The sequence below is a fragment of the Hippopotamus amphibius genome, chromosome 5 (assembly GCF_030028045.1).
Source record: "Hippopotamus amphibius kiboko isolate mHipAmp2 chromosome 5, mHipAmp2.hap2, whole genome shotgun sequence".
Taxonomy (NCBI): Eukaryota; Metazoa; Chordata; class Mammalia; order Artiodactyla; family Hippopotamidae; genus Hippopotamus; species Hippopotamus amphibius.
This window is the reverse complement of record NC_080190.1, coordinates 151,651,846-151,663,058: the sequence shown is the minus strand read 5'-3', so window position 1 is coordinate 151,663,058 and position 11,213 is coordinate 151,651,846. Positions and strand designations below refer to the sequence as shown.

Here is an 11,213-nt window from a genome sequence, read left to right as displayed (position 1 = left end):
TAAGCTAATTTATGGCTTAAAAAAGAAAATAAAGTTCTGTATTTAATATATAAACACTTTTTACAGTGGAAATTGGTGGTGGACAGTATTAAATGACTCTAGTGTAGAAATATGCAGGTGGTCATTAGTAGCCGACTATGAGATTTACTGAAGATTTTGATATTAATTTTCCCTGCAAGCTGGACTACATATAAATCTAACTCTGCTCCCAAATCCATTTAAATTGATGATAACATATGAATAACTCCATGCACATGAGATTCATTGTCTGCTCACTCCTCTAGGGAATATATTGTTTGCCTCATTGTAAAACTGTATTTTGACTACTCTCTTACCTGACAAGTTTCTCTATTGCAAAAGTACTATTGTTTCTCTACTCATAAAGAGTATATGGGACACGACACTAAAATTGTGGAACAAAAGTGGTACAAAAAGGAGTCACATATCTGCCCGACTAGGTGTACTAAGCAGAAACGAAGACCTTACAGAAAAAGCAGTAAGGTTCTAAAGAGCACGTACTTTTTTTTTAATGATTGGCTTTTTCACTTCTGATAATAGTATGTTTCAAAAATATACTCATCTTTTCTCTGAAAAGATGCAAGAATCATTTAGCGAAAAATATTTTGGAGGAAATTACTTCATATTCAACTCACAGATTCATGATTTGTACCTCTCTAAAACTCTAATTTTAATCATTTTGTAGTTTGGAGAAGGAAGGATGCTTCTCCTTTTAGCACAAAATTAGTTTAAACTGACTTTCACTAGAGGAAAAACATGCCACTTAAAGTTATCCCACTGAAGAAAATGAAGTCCAAAAGCCCAAGAAATGTTTACTTAGTTTTTAACATCTACTATACTTCAAATCCTGTCTTGGTCCTCTTTTATGCATTGTTGATCTTTAGAAGTTAAAGAAAAGAAAAAAAAAAACAAAAACCTCTTAAATTCAGTAACTTCATGTTGAGAGAATCTTATTTAACAACGAGAGTATCCAAAGATGTGAATTGGTAAAAAGAATGCCATGCTTAATTCAGAATTCCTTATCTGCTACTAAAACCCCAAAGAGCAGCAGGTATTAATCTTGCCGCATTTGAATAATGTTCCCATTTTATCTATTTTGTAGTACCTTCTTTAAGCACCCATTGAGCTTGGAAGCTTCTCCCCAGCTCAGAAAACCATAGCAACCTCAGTTCGCACTTCTCCAACTCCGGATAGAGTTCAAGTTGCTCCCCTCAAGCCCTCTTGCCATCAAATGGAAGGGAAACCCTGACCGCCAACTAGGTGTCCTAAGACTTTCACGTCCTAGAAAAAGGGAGGGGGAGGGGACACACACACAGGCGCGCACACACACACACACACACACACACACACAGGCACACACAGACAATCCTGCGTCGTTTAATTGGGAGCGAGAAGGGAAAGTAGCAACCGAAAAGGTAAACACTTTCAGAGTTCTTTTGATTGTTCAAGAGAGCATCTCCGAGCGTTTGGGGAGCATCCGTAGGGCCGCTGCGCACCGGCCCCCACCTGCCCCCCCTCCCCCCGCCACTCCCCAAGGTAGGTCCTTGTCTTTATCACATAATTCCTAAAGCTTGCGGATTTTTCCTCCTTTTCCAGCCCGCACGTTCCCACATGGGGGTGGGGGAGGAGGAGGGGGGAGAGGCGGGGCGGGAAGGTAGCCGGGTCCCTGCACCGCGCAGCTCTCATTCGCGGCGCTCCGACTCCGGCGAAGTTCTCGCGCAGCCGGCGGGCCGCAGCCGGGGCCGGTCCGGGCGGGCGGCGGCTGCGGCGGCGGCGGGTGCTCGGAGCCGGGCGGGGCGGCGGCGGCGGCGGCGGCGGCGGCGCGGGGACGCGCGCTGTCTCTTTAAGGGAGCTCGGTCTGGGGTGGCGCTTTCCTCCGCGAAGGCTCCTTTGATATTAATAGTGTTGGTGTCTTGAAACTGACGTAATGCGCGGAGACTGAGGTCCTGACAAGCGATAACATTTCTGATAAAGACCCGATCTCACTGCAATCTCAAGCGTCCTCTTTTTTTGGTGCTGCTCCTTTCTCCAGACCCCGCGTCCTCTCGATCGCTCTCTCGCCTTCCTATTTTTTTTTTTTTAAACAAAAAACAACAACCCCCCCTCCCCTCTCCCACCCGGCACCGGGCACATCCTTGCTCTATTTCCTTTCTCTTTCTCTCGCGCGCTCTCTCTCTCTTTTTTTTTTATAAGGGGGGGGGAGGGAAGGGAAAGGGGGGGAGGCAGGAAAGACCTTTTTCTCCCCCCCCCCAATAATCCAAGATCAACTCTGCAAACAACAGAAGACGGTTCATGGCTCTGGCCGCCGCGCCACCATCTTTCGGGCTGCCGAGGGTGTTCTTGACGATTAATCAACAGGTAAGGAGGGGAGGCCCGGGCGGGCCGCGGGGCCGGGGGCCGCGGGGGGTTCGGGGGGCGCGGGAGCCCCTCTGCCGGGCCCGGGGAGCCGCGACGTGAGCACTGCGCCCGCGCGTGTGTGCGCAAAATGTGGGCGATCGCGAGCGGGGAGCCCTGGGAATTAAAAGTGACTTTCTTTGGGGGAAAAAAAAAAAAAAAAAAAAGCTGAGGGAGAGTGTGCAGAAAGCCAAGCGCAGGCTTCTCGGGTTTCACATGCATTTTCTTTCTTCCTTTTTTGCGCGTGTGATTTCTTTCTTTCTTTCTTCCCTTCTGCTCTCCCCCCCCCCCCCCCCCCTTTTGGTGGGTCTGAGGCGTCTGAGTCTTAGAAACGAGCGACTTCAAACTGCAGTAGCCCTTGGAGTCAGGAGGGTCAAGTTCAGCCGCCGGGGAGGAGGAAAAACAAATCCCCATTTGCCAAAAAAAGAAGTTTCAGGCCGGTGCCCCCTCCCCCTCGCAGCCCCACTCCCCCTCGCTGTCTCTTTCTGGCTGATTTTAATTCTCTCCTACCGGGCGCAGCGGAGGAGCTGGGGGTGGTTGGACCCGAGGGGCCGCCGCCGCCGCCGCCGCCGCGAGTTTTCTGGGGCTCCTGACAAGCGGGGAGCAGACTAGGCACCAGCATGCAGAGTAGTAAGTTGAGCGAACTCGGGTGGATCGGGAGGGTCTCAGAGAGGGGCCTTCGTGTGGTCCCCAAAGTGGGAAAACAGTCCAGGACTGGCGTTGGCTTTGAAGAGTTTGCAAAGCCAGGCTTCAAACTTTTTCCCCTTAAAGGCCCAGCTGGGCTGGAGATGGAGGGTGTCGCATCCCCCCGATGCACCCGCCTCTGCGCCGCGCAGGGCAGCTTGGCCGAGGGGTCTGTGCCCTGTCCGTGCCATGTGGCAGGCCTCGCAGCCAGGGCGCTTCCGTAGGGGCTGAGGAAGGGGCAGACTTCCTCTGCGGTGCGGATGATGCGCCCTGGGTCGCGGGTCAGCGGACACTGGCCGGTGATTAAATGCCTGACAGCGGTGGGACATCCAGGCGGGCGCTTCGCCTTCTGTCTAGTTCCTGTTTGGGTTCTAGAGAAACGCATCTTTGAAAGGCCGAGGCAAACACCGCTGTCCCTTCAAATAACTACGGGATTATAGGACCCCATGAATAATTTGAGGGTGAGGCGGAGGTGAGAGCCGTTTGAAGTGCAAAGCTGTTTTTGCGGCTGGTAAAGCTTTTTTGTTAGTACCTGTGTGAGATGGTGGTGTTTCCCCTTTTCCCCAAGGGAAGTCAGTAACTGTTTTATGGCCCGAAGACTCTAAAACAATTTAAGTTAGAGGGCAAGAGGGACTGGTGGGTTTCAGAGGGAATCTTGGATGTATTAAATTTTAGGTCTTGCTTTACTTCCTCATATCTTTTTAGGCCTCAGAATTGATCCTATGAAAGTTTTTGAGTAAGAGCGATGGATCTTAATGATGAATCAGAATTATTGTAGCATATTCATCCTTACCCTATTTTGGAAAATCACAGCTAGAGTTTTAAGTGAGGTAAGTGAAATGAGAAGCTTAGCGGAGAAGTTAAATCGCAGGCCAGTTAGGCCTATTCATTGAACTTTTGTAGATTCATTGAACTTTTGTAAATGCACCAGGTGAACAGGAAAGGGTCTGAGAGCACAGTAAGTACAAAGGGAAAATACAGATAGGGCCTGAGACAAAATCACCAAGAAATGCTTACTCTAGGCCTGATTGTTGGCTGACAATTTGATTGTTCAAAGACAAAAACAAAAAAGGAAGCTTCCAACCACTTTTTGAGTCCTCCAGCTCTTAAGTTAAAACCTATGGATCTTGCTGGCATCGTGTTACTTTTCCTGCTGGTTTTAGGAAAAGGTGATCATTTAGAAAAGTCTGCCAGAGTGAAAAGTGCAAGGGGCAGCAAGGGAAAGTCATGCGGGCGGCCAGTTCTTGACGTGGACAAAATGAGAATGAAAGTTTCTGAACTCACTGTTGTGAAGTTTCTTACATGCTGCTACTCATTTGCTTAGACCGCTTTCTCAGATATTCCACCAGTTAATGTATGAAAGCAAACTAGCTCTCAAACGGTGTGGGCTTTTTCTCTTTCCCCAAGTATGCCAGGGTTGTGAATAAATACAGGGTTTGTATGGGAAGATGAAGCGTTTCCTGTAAGTTGTGATGCTGACAGGACAGTCTGGAAACGATACCAACATTTTGAGGATTTTTTTTTTTTACCTTTAAGTGAAAGTTTATTAATGACGTGCTTAATCTTAACAAGTCAAACATATCGTTCTTAAAGCTTCTCTGTCTTCAGATTTCATAACTTCCTTTTAAAGCTATACCCTTGGATGGAAACATCTCTAGATTCAGTTAAATATACAGGGCCACCAACGTGCTAAAGTTTGACGATTATTTCTGGATATTAGTAATGTGAAAATAAAACTCCTGAAGGGGAAATAGAGTTTTAGTGCCAACATTATGACTTGATTTCTCTAAATGTGAGGCATTCCCAAGCTTTATTAATACTCTGTTGGCAAAGTATTATCTACCATCGGCGAGCTGATGTTTATGGCTTTCTGATATATCTGTTACATGTTAGGAGATGTGTGTGTAGCATACTTTTCCACACGTAGTAACGAAGTCGGACACTCTCCAAATGGTGGAACATAGCAAGTTCCTTGCAAAAAAGTTAGTCACTCTTTTGAATTCACTCTTTTGAATTTTAGTCGCTGTAAGGGTCTTTTCTGCTTTTTAGATTTTGTCCTTTGTCTCTTAAAGGTAACATTAAAAGAAGAAGATAAGTGTCATAGTAGCTGGAAAATCTGACTTGATTTTAGAGCTCAGCATTTTGAAAAGTAGAACTTTAAAGGATTTTATAAAATCTTCTACAATCTTGCTTAAAAATAGGTTAGAATCCGTATTAGTGTGCTAGTCATAAGTGAGTTACACATGGCCCTGCCATATTTTCAGTATTATTTTTACTTTTCTTTTAAATCACGTACCACTCTTGAGTTTACTCTGATTTCCACAGGGCAAGTCTTGCTAATACACACAAGGAAATCTTCATTCATAGGGAAAATCTTCAAAGCAGGGAAATGAATGCATCTATGGAAAAGCTGCCTTTTAAGATTCTAGTATTTTAGTGATGTTTCTGTTATTATTGTTGTTGTTATATGTAATGTGTGTGCGTGTGTGTTGTGAAGAGAGAGAAGAGAGAGATCGAGGGAGAGAGAGGGAAGAAATACCGACCACAATTTGCAATTAATGACCTGCCCATTTGTATTAAATACCATAGGGTGGTAAGCTTTAATAAACTCTGGTCTTACCTTCTTTGTTGGAGTAAATAAACATTACTGAAAGTTTTCAAAGGGCTTGCAGCAAATTGTTGTTGAGCTAGAACTTTATTTTGAATTTGAAATGAGCACAGATATTTATAACCAGCCTTTACATTTTTTTAAAATACACGTATGTAAAAATTTTTTTTCCTTCAATACCCCCTTTGATAGCAAACAATAATGTAACAACACTAAGCTATTGTGTGTAAAACAAAACAGACTTTAAGAAACTTTAGGGGCAGGTGTTTATAATTGATTTAGAGGGAAAATTATTTTTGTAATAAGTGATGCACTTAAAATAAAATGACTGGTGCACATTAAAACATATTCTTATTAAGATATTCTCTGGTGTGTAAAATGCAGCCATTCATTCAGCAGGCTGACAACTTTCCACTTGGTATTTGCCTTTGCTTAATTTAGTTTCCGCAGGACAGCTAGTGTGGTAGTCTGCATCTGTTTTTGGCAGGCTTAGAAAACTATAAACTCAGACAGTTCTGTCCCAAATATTGCAGCTCACAAGTTACAATCAATTCGATAAAAACAGGCAAGTTTTATGGACTTGCTTTCTGTTGTTCATCCTTGGTCAAGCTTTCAGGTAACAGAGGTTTCTTTCTCTTCCCCTTTTTTGCTGGGTATAAGTACTAATAGCCTTGATAACTAATTCTGAGTCTTGTTTACTCATTTAGCTTCCTTATTTATTGCTGATTGAAATTTGGGGAAATGAATGACAGCATGTCTAGACTTGGATTTACTTTGATGGTCCATGTGATAACTACATTCATCTTTTGATACCACCATACAGAAAGAAGTGAATTCTTTGTTACTGTTCTAGATATGATTTATGGAATTGTAGGGTCCCCCTTAGATAAAATATGAAGAAACTCTTCGAGCTTTTATCAACTTAGAACTTCAGTCTGATTCTCTCTGGGCACTTGTAATCATTGTGGATAGAGAGTATTAACACACTTTGCAATTCTTTACGTTGAAAAAAACCGAGAAGAGTTTTTTTTTTTATAATTGTTAAAATAGTTTATCTCCGAAGAGCTTTAACCAGTAGATTAAAAGTAAATATATTAAAATACCAAGTAGTGTTTTATACACTGTTCAGTAGCAAACAGTTTTGCGGAGGGAATAACCACTTTTAAAATTTTATCCTTGGGTGTAAGTGGGTCTTAAGCCATTTGTTTATTTGTAAAGGATATTCTGTTAATTATATATGACCTTTATAAATAATGTCTTTAACGTTGCTATTATGGTCACCTGTAGACTTGTCCTGTCACTCAGTGGTTCTCTGATCCCTGGGAACTGAATCTGTTGGCCTTTGATTTGGTTCTCTGATGGGTATAATAATGTAGAACTTGGTTTAGGTTAGAAAGAGGGCTTTGGGCTTACGGAAATCCCTTTGCTGAATTTGCGGAAGGATCTTTGGATGAAAATGATCTGAATTGTTGAGTTAGTTAGATGAAGAAGCCTGGCTGGTCGCTGCAGCTGTAGTAGCTGTTATAGTAGCAGTGTCCACTTTTTGTCGTTAAACTTTTATTTTTTTCCTAAGAGCACAAATCCAAGTAGCAAAAGGGAAGATGAAATTATCTATGTACTTCACATTTGAAGCATCAGTGGAAATCATTTTCTGGCTCAAAGCTATGATTGAAGTACAAATAACGTCAAAATACCCCAAAGACAGACATGAAGGATACGTCTTTCATTCCTAAGTATGTTTCATTAAAAATAAGGAAGAAAACTTTTAATTTTTAAAATGTTTCTAGCTCTTTAAAAACCTGTAGTAAATACTTTACAAGTGGCTAGACACCTTCCCTGGTGGTTTAGTTTATACAAGCAGGAAACTTTCTCTCCTACTCTTTCTCTCTCTCTTTCTTGTTTTCTTTAAACCAACTGACGTAATGCCAAACTTTGCTTTAAAAGAACAGACAGAAGTAATTGGTAGCTTTTAACTTTTAATAATGTTCTGGATTGGTTTTAGTGGCCAAAATGCCATTTAAAAAAAAAAAAAAAGTTCAAGTAAGAACGGGCTTGTGGCCTGAGGAAGAAAGCCTCTGTTGATGCAGTTATTTTTATTCTGTTTTTCAATCTGTTATTAAAAATCTTTCCTGCTGAGCCCTGCTGGATTTCTCCAATTGCTCTCTGTGATGGCTGGTGCATTTCAGGTTACAGTAACTTAAACAGTTTTGGGGTTTTGGGGAGAGTGGGTATTTGTGTTGCGTTATTTCTTTTTTATTTGGGAAAACATTTTGTTTTTGTTTCATTTGAGATGAATTAATTAAGATTATCAATGGCGACAGGTCAATGAATATGTTTATATAAAGAATGCTACACCTGTTAGCAAGAGTCTGAAATGTGGAAGTTTAATTGTGACATTAATCATTTTTATGTGCAAAAGGAAGGAAAATAGATGAAACTTTACAAAAATATATTTTTAGGTTGAAAGCGTTAATTCTAAGGGTCAGTTTGTTTCTATGAGTGGCTGTTTCTTTCTCACAATTTTAGATGACAATTTTTAACCCTATTATCACAGAATGTTTTTAGTTTCCCTTTTTTTTTTAAACAGTCATTTTCTCTCTTCCTGGTCTTGTATAGGCAAACAGAACTTTCTCCAGTTAAGAGATATCTTGGTGATGTTGGTTAACATCAGGGCAACTTTAGAAGCTGGCAAGTGGGAAAATCTTTTTAGAGGGCAAATAGATTTGTGGCAGTTTTTCCTTCCTTGGAGAAAGACACTCCACCCAGAAATGGGGCCCTATGCCCCGTTTGGTGGGCCAGAACTGACTATTGACATTTCTGGTAGGAATTGTTCGTAAGGTTGAAATCTTATGGTTACTTGTCTTGGACTTGGCTTTTAACCCCAAATTTGTTCTGAGGGTTTTCTTTTTTCTTTTTTCCCTTTTACACAGAGTGTGTTTTAGAAATGATACATACTGAAAATTAGGTATCACACAGATACCTTGAAATGTCTTTTAAGGCATTTGTCATTATCATAAAAAGCATTCCATACTCAGGGCAGTTGAAGAGTCCCCTGCGTGGAAATTTGATGGTTTTGATTTACCTTGCGTTTTTCTCAGTTTTTCTTGTGAGAACTACAGGCTTCAGTTTAAATCAGAGGCATTCTTTCTCTGCTAACCACTCCTTTACATAAGGATGTGTCAGGAAAAACTGTAGGAACTTAAGGTATAACTTGTTCGCATCGGCATGGGGAGAGTATCTGAGAGTAAGTCGATTTATTTTACTTTTTACAGTTTTCAAACCTAAATTTCAAGTGATGGGTCTCTGTCATTACGTTTTTATTGAATGAATGTTGGTTTATTACTGCAAAACTGAGGGAACGGTAATAAAGTTTGGCAAGAAGGGGGGAAAAAGGCAGAGGGAAGTGTTTAGAGTTGCAATCCTTTAATATCAGTAGTTTGTTTACTGTTCAGTGGTGGGGAGGGGTTGGAGAGGCTTTGTGGAAGATGATACAAAAAAAAAATCCATCATTTGCACATATGATCCCCTCCCCTTAAGGTTTACTTAAACAATATGTTTGGGTTTTGCCTCCAACCATTCCGCGCCACTTCTGCTCCAAGAATCCACCACTATCTTGGTTCCTGAGCGATTAAGGATGACACTTTCTGTTAAATAATGAACTGCAGTATTGTTTGAACAAAGGTAACATATTTTGATTTGTGTAATATTTTGGTAATTAGCAGTAGGATGTCTGTAGTATGAGAGGAAATCTAGCACTGTGAATGCTTACAAATGCTTGAAGTATCCACGGTATGTTTAAATTACTGCTGATAAGTGTGCATGCTATTTTGTTGCAGGTGTGTTTTATGTATGTAGTATTTGTGGATGGACAATATGTAGATACACCTTGATGGTGGAATCCACTTTGCTAAATGATTAACTCTACGCTTTAAAACATGAATCTTTTAAGGAGCTACATGACCTACTTTATAAAGTCTCGAAGTTTGAAATGAGTTTGGAGTTTAAACATAATGAAGCCATCATGATCATAATACTTATACCTACACTGAATTTACTAAGAAATGTAAGAAATGATAAAAAAAACTATACATCAAAATGCCACCTTTTGGTGTATTTTAAGAAATGCTTCTGCAGATAATTTTTTTAAAGTCCCAAATTTCTGTTGAGAGGAGCAGTTAAGTGACAGTGCTTTTTCTGAATATATCTTGAATATATCTTTTTATGGAATAGCACTTTATAGTTAACAATTCTATCATCTTAAAACGTTACGTAGAAATAATATGCAACATGTAAAGACTTTGTACTATGAACCAATGCGTTTATCCCTAGGGTGATGGATTCTGTGCGTCACCCAAATGTGATGCTATTTTCCAGGCTTGTAATACTGGTTTTGAGGGTTGCTGTATGTCCTGTTTCATCAAGCAACACAATACAACAACTTTGGTATCCAGGTGATTGACACAGTCAAAATAGGTTCTGGAAAACGTTCTAAATACTTTTAAGTAAGTTGGAAGTTAACTTATGTATTCAATTTATTTAACACGAATAAACAAATGACTCACTGTCAGCTATTTAAGCTTTCTCTAACAGTTAGTGTCAGAGGGAAATATACAAGTGACCATAGTTTATTTTCTGATTCTTTTTTCCTTTATTTGATGGGAGCATGGTTTTCTTATTTGCATTTATAATTGCTTAATCTGTAAATCGTTTGTATCCATGATAGTAGTATAGTATTATAAAGAATAATAAACGTATTCATATTACCTAATGTATATGTCCCAAGCTTTAAAAAAGCATTCATATTACATTGTTGAGTATTACAGTAACCAAGAATGAACCCAGTATAGAATGATAGGTACACCACAACTGCTATTTAGACCTTAAATGCATTATAGTTGTAGAGAAAAGAGATGAAAAATTTTAAGATTTTTGCCTCAGAATTTTTTTTTTTCACTTGTAGAATTTGGGCAGAATTTATGAAGCTTACAGATCAACAAACGTTTTTACTATAACATGTGTTTCTTGATTAGATGCTACAATATGGCTTTCCGTGAATCCTTGTGAATCACTATTTCTCTTTCTCCTTATAGAAGCATGTATTATATCTGAGATCAGATACAGCTATAAATAGTGTAAATATATACGGCAGAAGTTAGTTTGTGGCATCTAATTTCTCTATTACATGATACACTTCATGTGTAAAGGGATCAAGCATTACTAATCTATTTTAGCTTCATTTTTTTCTCTAAGCTATGCACAAGTGCAGCATATGAGTTTGTGACTTCATATTAACTTCCAGGGTACATGTACATGCACATATCTATATTCTCACTCATACAGAATGTTTTCACATTACAGGCATCGAATGGAATTTTAACATAGTACATATTTTTTTGAAATAATTTAGTCTTTGTAATATCCATTTTAATTACTTAACACATCCTAACACCTATCTGAGGGTGGTTCTGAAATGAGAGCAAGAGTGGCAAAACAAATTAAAACCAACTTC

The 11,213-nt window shown here is 40.1% G+C and overlaps 1 protein-coding gene across 8 annotated transcripts in view; it reads left to right on the top strand.

Annotated features, from left to right (window-relative positions):
* The first annotated feature begins 1,415 nt into the window (after positions 1-1,415).
* The window catches only part of TRPS1 (transcriptional repressor GATA binding 1), a 250,933-nt gene continuing 241,135 nt past the window's right edge, over positions 1,416-11,213 (top strand). For 5 of the 8 annotated variants that reach the window (XR_009053706.1, XM_057734835.1, XM_057734834.1 and 2 more), the window contains exon 1: positions 1,864-2,376. The gene's annotated coding sequence lies outside the window, so the exon portion shown is untranslated. Of the gene's footprint in view, positions 1,555-1,863; positions 2,377-3,801; positions 3,927-11,213 lie in introns of those variants that run through there. The other 3 variants (XM_057734836.1, XM_057734831.1, XM_057734832.1) reach the window with 2 other exon arrangements.